This window comes from Porites lutea, chromosome 5, assembly GCF_958299795.1.
Source record: "Porites lutea chromosome 5, jaPorLute2.1, whole genome shotgun sequence".
In the NCBI taxonomy this organism is placed as follows: domain Eukaryota; kingdom Metazoa; phylum Cnidaria; class Anthozoa; order Scleractinia; family Poritidae; genus Porites; species Porites lutea.
Window position 1 is genome coordinate 30,094,082 of NC_133205.1, and position 12,260 is coordinate 30,106,341.

Genomic DNA, 12,260 nt, shown 5'->3' on the forward strand with positions numbered 1-12,260 from the left:
AGTTATTGCAATCTGAAACTGAAGTGTCCGGATACTGGGCAACATACTGTAACAACTTTTCACGGGAAATAATTTGGTGAAGAGCAAAGTAGTTTTGATAAATTTTTAGATTTCAAAACATAGACTGAGCTCGATTTTTAATTCTCTTGCATACTTTTTACTTCACTACATTCCTTTAAGACAAGGTTTTTGTAGCAAACAAACAAACAAAAACAAGAGGCAAGCCAACACAAGGCAGTTTTTCAAGAACTGGCAATTAATGTAGTCAATTTGACTTTTTTCGAGTTTAACTCTGGCCCGTTTGTCGGAATAGTTCTCAATGTGACATTCTTTGGATTGTATATATCTTATATATACTTGTCGACCCGCTCATTATAGAGGCTTTCCTTGAAATGTTCAAACTACGTCCTAGTCCGTGCTAAGCCAAAACAGCATAATGATGTTGATTACATACAATGTGACTGGTGCAATGTCCTGTTGGGGATATTAACCTTATCTCAATTACTTCTCTCACAAAAGACCCAGGATTAACCACTGACAATGGGCGGAAAAAGGAATAAATTGCTATTTTCAGGCGTAAAATTTATCCTTGCTACTCATACTTACAATGTCGAAACAGCTGAAATGTTGGATTTCCCTAGCCGCGAAATATTTTTGATTTGGTTGTTATCTAGCACCCTGAAACAAGTGAAATCCATTAGCAGACGCCTTCTTGATTGACTTGAATGAACAGGACAAAACACTCCAGCTTACAAATATAATTGTTTTTTTTTTTTAACTTAAACATGGGAGAATTCGGTGTAAATTGATTTTTGCTTGATCGTTCTCCTCCTTTTTAAGGCGCAATCGTCAGTAACATAATGACAACGTGACGTTATAAATATGGTTAGATTAAGTAGAACAAATTTATATAAACTTACAAATTTTGCAGGTCGCCAATACCTGTCAAATCAGGTACCGAGTCTAATTGATTTCCGGCTAAGTTCCTGAAAGAAACATTTACCCTTCAGTTAACATTTAGAAATAAGAGATTTTAGAGTTATGCTTCACTCTTTTTTAAATTTCCGTCAACTGAAGAGTGAAAATGCAGTTGAGATTCTAGGTGCGCTCCCTTCTAGTAACGACCACCTATCTAAAACATCGAAATTTTCTCCTCCAAGGTACAATACATTAAGACCCTCGAAAGACGAGTATAAATCAGATGCCAATTCAGCTAATGAATTTTAATTTGTTAATAAATTCAGTGAAGTATATAACAAAAACATTCCTACCAAAACCATTCAACTTAAGTATCGTGCTCAAAAGTCATATCGTTACGCATGGCTCACTAACGGCGTTTTGAAATCCATAAGGACAAAAGCTAAACTTTGCAAAAAATTTCTTTCTGTTGAAAAGACTTATAAAACTTTTAAAAATAAGCTAAATCACCTGATAAGGATTGCGAAAAGAAACCTATATGATCATAAACTTGCAGCCTCCATAAAAACTACATGGAAAATCCTTAATGAGGTACTTAATAAACGAAAGTCTAAAGTAACCTATCCCTCCTGCTTTAAACGTAATGGTGAGCTTATCTCAGATCCCACTTCTATTGCTATTAGTTTTAGCAAGTATTTTTCTAACGTTGGCCCTAATCTAGCAGCTAGGATCTCACCCTCTACTGCTAACTTCAGAGATTTTATTTTCAGCCTCTCTGAACTTAAAGCCATAGTACATAGTTTTAACTTTTATAAAGCTTCTGGAGTGGATAACATTCCAATGCAAATCCTTAAACTCAGTATCGACATTATTGTTGAACCCTTAACTGAAATTATTAACCTGTCTTTAGTAAGTGCATGATGGGTGCATTGCTGATACCCTCAAAATCGCAAAAGTTCTCCCTATTTTTAAAACTGGTGATCCAGAAAAACTTGAAATTTATGGCCCGTCTCCATTCTTCCAGCTTTTTCTAAACCTTATAAATACTTAACAAATTATAATCGTCTTTATAACCATCAGTTTGGATTTCGTAGAAATCATTCTACGTTAATGGCATTGATTCAGTTGGTTAATAATGTTGCTTCTGCAATTGACAACAGAGAGTTGACTGCTGGAGTTTTCTTGGGCCTTTCGAAGGCTTCTGACACTAGTAATCATCATACTTTACTCAATAAGGTCGACCACTACGGTATTAGAGGGCATTCCCTTAATTGGATCTCTAGCTATTTGACAAACAGGAAGCAGCTTGTTCAGTTTACTTTAACCGGAACCAATCGTACGTGGTATTGCCCAAGGATCAATTTTAGAACCTCTTTTGTTTATTATCTATATTAATGACCTCCCTAATACATATAATCTGTTAAAGACTTTTTTATTTGCGGATGATACTAGCCTTTTTTATTTTCATAAAGATCCTAATCAGCTCGTATGTGTTATGAATTGTGAGTTATCAAAAATATCTGAATGGCTTAAAGTAAACAAATTATCACTCAAAGTCGCCAAAACAAACTATATTCTTTTTCGACCCAGGCATAAACCAATCACTGTTAGTGATACAATTACGCTAGATAACATTGCTGTACAACAAGCTGAAGTGACAAAGTTTCTTGGTGTTTTATTAGATCAGCATCTTTCTTGGAAATGTCATATAAGTCATGTTGCTAAAAACGTTTTGTGCACTCATTTAGTAATAAACTCCTTCCTAATACTTTTAACATCACCTTTGTTACTTATCGCCAAGTACACACATATAATACTCAAAATGATAATAACTCCCTACCATATTTCTGTAGAACAAACATTAAACAGTTCACAATCCTCCATCTAGGACCTAAACTATGGAACTCCCTAACCCCATAATCTTACGCAACTGACAAGTTACTGTAGTTTCAAGACTTCATTAAAAAAATACCTTATAGAGAGAGCTATAAATTAAACTCGCCTGACCATGATATGACAGCTTACATTAAATAATAATTAAGTATGAGGAGCCCAATTTCTACAAGCTTTTTAGTTTCTATTGGGCTTCCTCGCCACCCCACCTATTTTTACAAAAGTCAAGTCACTTAATACCACATATACTTTTGAACTTTTTTTATAGCTCTTCCTGCCCTGTAAATTTGCAGTCTTAGTAATACTTTCTTTGCCTTTCTGTAATATTTATTCTATGATGCAAAATGTATAAACAAATAAATTATTGTTTAAACGTTACATGAGTGAAGACTTGATGCATGGCGAGGTCTGATCTTCATCGATCAGTGCAAAGTGGATACTGCGAGGTAGAACAATCAGTGATCAAATGCTGTCTATTTATTCATAGCCTTCTCGCCATTAATCTCATTTTTGTATCTTTTTGTTCTTGTAATCGTTTCTCCGTGTGGCAAATATATAAAATACAAATACAAAGATGTAACTCAAAGTATACGAAGTAAGCTGTGACTTTCTTTACCGGCGAACTCGATTAAACAAATCGAGTGTCGTGGAATAAAGTAAGCACAAAGGAGTTTGTTACTTGAAAAACACTCCTTTTGAGCCTGCAAACATCTTGGCGACCCTGCAGGACAGCTGGCTGTCAAAGATTAATCAAAGATTTATGACACTGCTGGTGTCAACTCGAATATTGCCATAACCACAAGCATTTTGGTTCTGCGTCTCTGTGCAAAGATGGATTTAAGGAACAAGACGTAACGAGACGCTTGGTCGGGACAGTTGCATAATCTCTGTTCTCTGTTCTCTGATCGCCCTCATGAAAGTATGGTGAACCGTTATGTTGACCAGTTAATTCGTGTCACCATCGCGACACGGCCTACAAACACCGTGTATGCAGGCCGAAGGTAAATTAATGCCAAAAAATGTGCGCATTTGAAACTGATCTGTTGATATAACTAATGCCCAATAGGTATAAAGCTTTCTTAAAACCTTGGAATGTTGTTAAATGAAAGGGAAAAAATAATTTTCTGTATTGGTTTTCTCTTCTCCTTGAGATTCTTAATTTTCGCCGGCAAAAACCACAAGGAAATGTGCATACACGTGCCCAGCGATTTCCCTCCACAAGAGCCATCAAGGGGTCCCAGACCTAGAATTCCTGGTTAAACAGTCTTAGTCAAAACTGTTGGGACACTTTACCGTCTTCTTACCCTCCCAATGTTGGTGTTCAAGATTTGGTGAGTTAACTGCGATAAACAACATTGAAAAGACGAGGAGACGGACCAGAAGTAAAAAAAAAAAAAAACGCGTCAGGTGAAGAGTCCCAGCTATCTTTGTCTGACAGTGTAGCTCTCAAATTGTGTAGTGGTTTGCTTCATACTTTGAAAGTCGGTATCAAGTTACACCTGTTGAAAACTGCCAGTCCCTTCAACAAAAGGTTCCTGTTTGGAGAACCCCAAGGAAGGATCATTAGACCTCTTCTTTTTCTCATATACGTTAACGACCTTTCCAACTGTTTAGAGCACTTCCAAGTAATCATGTATGCAGACGATTTACTTCAGTGCAAATTGCTGTCAAAATATTGAGTACCACTTGAATGCCGACCTTGCCAATCTTGCCGAATGGATGAACAACAACTATCTGACCTTAAACACATCGAAATCGAAGTTCGTATTGTTTGGCGGTGATAACAGGATGAAAACCTGCCAAGGTATCAAGCTTGTCATTGATCACGAAAACCTTGAGAGTAAAGATTCAATCAAGTATCTTGGTGTTGTCATTCATAAGAATCTGACTTGGAATGAGCATATCGAATCATCAATTGCGAAAGTGAATCAAAGGATTGGCTTGTTAAATCTTATATGAAGTATATAACACTAGAAGAAGGAACAATTTCCGTCTTCCTCTCGTTAAGAGAAATTACGGAAAGAGGAAACCTTTTTATCAATGTGTTAAGGAATGGAACCTTTTACACGAATCTTCTTTTTAAACAGAGCGTTAAAAGTTATATATTTTAGATATTTTATACATTTTATTATTTTAATCTATCTGACAATTTAACATATTCAACCTGTAACTTATATTAGTTAAGTTTTTAGTTCTTACCTTTTTACTTATTATTACTATTACGTATTCATTTATCTATTTATTTTTTTCTTTTGCTTCACAGGACCTCACTGAATTTCACTCTTTGTAAATTGAGCGCCCTGTATAAGGATTATTATTATTATTATTATTATTATTATTATCATTGAAGAAGGTAGTCACGCATACATCCGTGCTCCGCTACTAGAACCAAAACGAAGAGGTGACACTGCAGTGCGCCGGTTCCTTCGTAGGCGTAAAAACTACATATTGCTTCAGAATGGTCAGCGTGTGGTCAATGCGTCCATGGCTCTCAGTTTTACAGTAACATGATATGTGCAGATTGGAAAAGAGCTCCCGGCCATCGCCCTCGCATACGGTAGAATCAAGATCACAGACAAAAGAGACCACAAGCTATTGGAAATCATTGCTCTGGACGCTGTTAGCTCCGCCCCAAAGCGTTTCCAGAGAATTTTTCTGCGTCTGCAAAGCAGTTCTCTAGAGTTACAGTACAAGAAAGGACAGCAGAGGTTCCAAGCTGATACTTTTAGCGGAACGTTCTCGCCAGAAGTTAGCAGTTCTGAATATGATGCCAGTTTGAGAAACTTTATTTTAACTTAACAACTTTAGTAACTTTGCTGACCTATGTTTCTTAGATAATTGAAACAATCTGGTTGTATGAGATTACTACAGCAATTACATCGAGATTTGCGTTCTTGCCAGAAGTTAGCAGTTCTGAATATGATGCCAGTTTGAGAAACTTTACTTTAACTTGACAGCTTTAGTAACTTTGCTGACCTCTGTGCCCTAGATAATTGAAACAATCTACTTGTATGAGATTACTGCAGCAATTACTTTCAGATTTACCTCGTCAACTCTGGCATCGCGCAGTCGGTCATAAAGGAGCTCAAAGCAATTTTCACAGGGTTTTGGATCCCCGAAGTGTTAGTAATAGACAACGGTCCACAGTATGATTCAGCTAAATTTTCTACTTTTTGCACGGACCTAATTAAGGTTTCGAAAAGGTGACATCATCACCTAAATTGCCAGGAAGACTAGAAAGCTGCTCTTCCAGTAATGCAAAGTCTGTGATCAGTGGGAGTATCCAGCGCTACTTGACTGAAGCAGAACACCAACGGAGGGAATCGGGACTATTCCCGCGCAACCTTACGGTTAATGGGACGTCGCAGCAGAACTCTGTTGCCAACCACAAACACGTTTTTGAAGCCCAAATTTGAGACCAGAGAGAACGCACAGGAAATGAGCGAGTTGAAATAGCGCCAACAGCGCCAATCCCATGAAGCCGATCATACCTGGCGTCCATGCGCCCGCAACAGAAGCATTGGCAGCAGGAGCTTCATGGTGAAAGTTGGTAGTAGGTTGTACAGGCAGAACTGGAGACATCCAAAGAGCGACGAACCGCTCCTTCCGTAAGTACTGAATGCAGTTGAGGGAGAGTCGACACCTCCTAAGAACAGCCCGCTAGCGAGCTCTAAGCGCAACCAGCAGATAGTCGCACACCACAGAACCTAACAACATAGGTCTGCGTAGGTCAATCCGCACATAACGGCCACCCGTTTGGCACAATGATTTTTTTTATGTACTGTCACTTAAACTAGGACATTCACCCACACTCATCGTTGCTAAAACTGCCAATTATTAAGGCTATATCAAAATGCTTTTTGTTTGTTATAAAGGGAAGATATAAAGAGATACTTCGTTCGTGACAGTTATATAATCCGTGGTGTCTGATAGCCCTCTTGGTTCTTGTACAGTAAGTAATGCATTTTTTAAGCCGCGTGCCCTTTGCGTGAATTGAAAGTTAGAATAACACAACACTGTCAAGTCGCCATTCTAGCATATCTTTACACATGACAGATCGAGAGGTGGACGAACTTCATCTGGGAATCAAGGGAAGAATTTGTCAGCTCTCGTTGACATAAATGGAACAGTTAGTGGAACACGTTGGTTCAGAATCTAAAGAAACTAAGCTTGTCATGTCACGGATTAATCACTTCTGGGTTACGTTACCATGTTAAGCTGTGATGAACCTGTCGAAGAACTATGTAACAAGGTATCCTAGCGAATAGCAGTGCTCATAAATATAAGAAGATTCATCACTGCTGGGAAAATGCAAAAGAAAGATAAAAGATTTTGTGGCAAGTCGAAATTTTATGTCAGCAATGACACCGCCACTTGCACTGGAAATTAAAAAGATCTATTTCAGCCCCAAAGGGTCAATTCAGCTCTGCGGACCAAAGTCTGATTCAGCCCTTCCTGGAGCCATTTGATCACAATTTAGGCCAAAAAAAGCTCAATAAAAAGGCTATTCCTTCCCATGCTAGGGCCCATTTCAGCCCCTTGGACCAAATCAGTCCTAGCTAATTGGACTGTATTGGCCCTGATTTAAGAGAGCCAAACTAGACTCAAAAATAGGACTGTATTTTACTCCCGGAAACAGCCCCATTTTTAGGGCTAAATCAGATCTTTCGGATGTTCGGTGTGGGGAATCTGAAAGTGTGGATCAAACTGAAGAGGCGGTGAAAGCAAAAGTAGAGCACGAAGCGCTGAATAAACGATTCAAGGAAATATTCGACTCGTTCAAGAAAAGATGGAAGAGGCCTCCATCAAACTCGAGGGCAAAAAGTCACTTACGACGCCGGCTACATTGTCAAAACACCAATGAGTTAATTTTTCTTTTTGCTTTCTGGTATTAAAAACGTTTTTCGGAGAGACGAAGGGATTTTAAGATGGTTGGTGTAAATTGGATCGGAGAAGAGGAACAGAAGGACTGAATCTCCTTTGTTAGCTTAATTCGCCATTTTATGGGGGGCTTAAGAAAGGATTCGACAAACGGGGGATTACAATAGTACTTACAATTTATAGGCATCACCGAAATGTTCGAATGTGCCATCAGGTATGCTAAGAAGTTCATTCATAGACAGGTCTCTGTTGGAAAAGGAACATCAAAAATGGTAATGAGTAAAACGTTCCAGAGAAAAAATGAATAAAGAATTTTGATTTCCCGAGTTCAATTTGTATTCCACCCTTCAATAAAGCCTAATTTACTAGTGCAACGTAAGCAAAAAAACAACTAACAGACGGTGACGCGTTAACTTCTTAAACACCTAACAAATAATCAGGATGACGCTACTAAGCCGACTGCTTTTGTTGCTTGTGCTTATAAATCCCGTCTACGTGTTGTCATCGTTTCACTGTTCTTTAAGATTCATTTAATTCTCACTGTCTCAGTATTTTTACAATTCAAGTTAATTCAGCATTCACGCGTGGTTTTAATTTGCATCTCTCACTGCGAGCCGCAAGATGATGGCCGCCGTTATTTTAAGACAAGTTCGACTGAGGACAGACGTTGATGAAATTTTCGATGGCAGTTTTTTTCTGGCCGATGTGAGTCTTAAATAAATGAGACAGTTATGATAGACGTGTGAGGTGAAAAAATAGGTCCGCCTTATAGGCATACATGTGGTGAGTATGCAATGGTCGAGGGGTAAAAACAACTTTATTACTGAAAAGGTTAGGTCGTCCTCTGTTGGGATGATCCGGTTTTTGGTTTACTCGCTTGAAGTACTGAGTATAAATTGTCTTTCTGTTGTGGTTCGTTGCTCATTTCTTATGTTGCTGGGTAGCCCGTGGTCAAGGTAACACACAATTTTAAGAAGGGGTTCCAATGATATAACCGTTAGTCGTAAAAAAGCCAAAGGCATTAGTCGTTTGGCGCAGAAAATGGAAGTTTTCAATCGTGCACTGGTCGTCAATAATGCTTTTTACGAGTTTCAATTGCGTGTCTTGTCTCGTTGTTGATGCACCTTATTTCAATCAGCCTTTTTTTGTACCTCGTTAGAAACTCAAACCGATGTAAACTATTGAAATTTTTGAAAAAAAAAACAGATTTTTCTTTTTCAAATGTTTGTTAAACGTCATGGAGAGAAAAATTAGCCGTAGAAAAGCCAGCTCACCGTGAATGCTTAAGATTATTTTTTTCTTTAGAGAACGCTTAAATTCCTTTAAGATTGGTTTCAACTTAAGGGAATGAGTTTCAAAGTTTAACTGAATGAGTTTTAAATGAGTTTCAAAGTTTAACTGTTCTGAAATAGAAGGTTCTTTGTCTTGTGGCGGTTTTGCACGGCTTGGATTCTATTCAAGTTGTGCTCTGAGGAGCTGCTCCAGACATTACAACAGTAGTATAGCTTGCTGAAAACTAAAGCATTAAAAGTATAGTTGTTAAGATTTTCCCTTTTTTTCTTTTCGGTTTCAACTTAAGGGAAGGGTCCAATGAGTTTCAAAGTCTAACTGTTCTGAAATAGAAGGTTCTTTGTCTTGTGGCGGTTTTGCGCGGCTTGGATTCTATTCAAGTTGTGCTCCAGACATTACAACAGTTATATAGCTTCTGAAAACTAAAGCATTAATTATAATGGTTAAGGTTTTCTTGTCGAAACCGTGTTAAACTCGGTTGATCTTTCCTAACCATGCCATACAGCTGGATACCGTCGAAGCAACGTGATCGTCGAGGAAAAAGGATACGGAGGGTGTAATTTGCAGGTTGCAGGTTGGAATTTGAAAAAAGAGTTAAATGTCGTGAATGGTTTACAGATCTTCCCAAGCCTCTAAGGGAGGGCATTACAATGATGATTTGGTGATATCACATTCTTGACAGGGTCACGCAAAACTGGAAATTTCAAATCTCAGTTCTGTAAAAAGATCCTTTAGTTCCAGACCTTTCAAGGCGAGAAGGAAGGTTTTAAATAATTGTTTGGAGGGAGTTAGATTTCGCATCCCCCTTTATCCCCCTTTATGCGACGTAAGTTTTGAATTCAATGACTGGCCATAGTACCACACTGCACTATAAATCAGAATTTCTCAAGCGTAGTTGGAATTCGAGATCCTATACTTTTGTTTGGTACTTGGCGCTTAACTATGCTGTAACTATGCTAGCAATGCCAGGAGCAATGAGATGGACAGCAGCGAAGAAGGAGCGGCTGATCTCACAATTTTAGAACTCTTCCTTCTTGCACCTATTTCAGTTTTTGTAACACAGACTTCAACACTTGGTTCGCGGCCATTAGTTTCTTCAGTTCCTGCCGTCACGCAGTCCTCAGTTTCAGTCTTTACCCCCTGTGACTCAACACTGTGCGTATCTCGGAGGAGGTTACACTTCATCGACACCCATGACACCCCATGGTGCATATCTGACTACTTCACTCCAACAAGGTTTGGTAACCAGCCCTGTCATGTATCAGCAGCCTTGCCAGGATTTCACTCCCCAAAGCCTTTATGGAAACCCTCCACTTTACGTTCCGTTTCAATCGCAGCCCTCGCCGCCTAGTCCTGTGTACGTTTTATCATCACCAGATAATACTCTGCAAATCACGGAAGCCTTAGCTAAGGTCACCCAGCTCCATAGCTCACCCCAAGCGAAACTGGATGTCTTCAGGGGAGAAGAGGAAGACAAGACAAAATTCTTTCTATAGGAGTCCGTCTTTGATGCCCTCATAGACTCGATCCCAGTCGCCCTGCGACAGAAATTGCATCTTCTATTCCAGCATTTAGAAGGCAGAGCTAAGAAGGCAGTAGAACAGCTCCAATTCATAACTGACGACCCTGAAAAGGCCTACAAAGAATCGAGAAAAAGATTAAAATACCGTTTTGGAAATTCCGCAATTCAAAGTGCTGACTGCGAGAAAAGGCTCACCAAATGGCCCAAAATTGAAAACAATGATGCAAAGGGAATACAAGAATTCAGTAACCTTCTGCAACAAGTGGAGATAGCGAGAGATCACATACCAAGTCTAAAGATCTTTGACTTTTCATCGAAACTTCAGAGTCTTGTAGAAAAACGTCCAGGTTGGTTTAAAACCAAGTGGTCAACTAAAGTTCAGAAGTTACAGCAAACAGATGGCCACAGTGCCTTTTTTTGTAAAGGATGTCAACTTTCACGCCGAGCGAATGAACATTCCCCAAATCTCGCAAGCATCGCTTGGTAGCATTAACCAGAGAGCTGTTCCCAACCAGTCAACTAGCTCCCACGGAGGATCACAGACCTCTACAGGAAAAGACTCGCAAATTACAGCTCTGGCAACTCAGTCTTCACCTGACGGAGAACGTAGTCTAACAAAGAGTTTCTCAAAAGACTCTGAGTCACCAGCTACTCCTGATAGTCGTGGTACAGCTTCAACTGTCAATACAGCATTCTGCCCGTATCACAGAACTAAGTCTCATGATCTTGAAGATTGGCAGAAATTTCGCGAGCTCAGTTTCAGTGAGCGAAACGACTTCCTGTTTAAAAAAGGATTCTGCTTTAACTGCGCAAGCTCAAACAAGCACATCAGCAAACATTGTGATAAAGGTCATCCTCAATGCAAAATATGCGGAAGGAATCATGTCACAGCCCTTCACGATCCGTCGAGGCCAGAAAACAACACCAGCCAAGTTTCATCCGCCTTCACTCAAGTGTGCAAAGACGGACCCCTCGTTCTAAGCCTAGATACAAATATCGCGATATTTTTTGAGATATTTAGAAGTTTTTGAGAAATTTAGAAAATGTTGAGAATTTAGAAAAAAAGTGATATTTAGAGCAATTATCACAAAAAAGATACTTCATAAGAACAAAAAAAAAAAACGGTTTATATTAATTTCGTGTCCTTTTACGAGCCAGCGATACTACCAATTCAGCAGATTTATTCTGCAGTACAATAAGATGCACCATATACAAAGTACCTACCAATTAATTCGACGCCACGTGGAATCAATCAGTCAACATGGCGGAAGTTATCGAAGTGGAAATTGAACAGGCGTAGTAGCGTACCAGTCAATCGTCTTTCCGTTGAAAGAGAAGAAGAACTACCGGACTACTCGTGTATTTCGAACGTGCCTCAAGCCCCTAATCCCCTCCATCAGCAAGATTCTGTAGCCGTTCTTGTCAATAAGTTGCGTTCGAAGGATGTCACCAGCCCCCAAATAATTCGAGAGATGATGGAACTGGACTATAGTGAACTGAATTACTCTCGCAACATTTGTGCGAACGAGCAAGTTGAGTTGATTGAAGACAAACGTTTCTTCTTCTTGACTGCAAAAATGCACAAGAATCAATGAGGAAACTGGGAGGCGCCACTTCCGTTCAAGACAGTTGAAGTCAACCTTCCAGATAACAGAGAACAGTACCTAAGAAGACTTCTACCGCTGAAAAGAAAGTTATGTAAAGACGAGAGAGCAAGAGAGAATTACCTCGTCTTTATGCAGAAGACATTAGAACG

General features: G+C 39.2%; 1 pseudogene; it reads right to left on the minus strand.

Annotated features, from left to right (window-relative positions):
* Positions 1–12,260, minus strand: part of LOC140938214 (uncharacterized) — a 45,608-nt pseudogene that overhangs the window by 24,528 nt on the left and 8,820 nt on the right.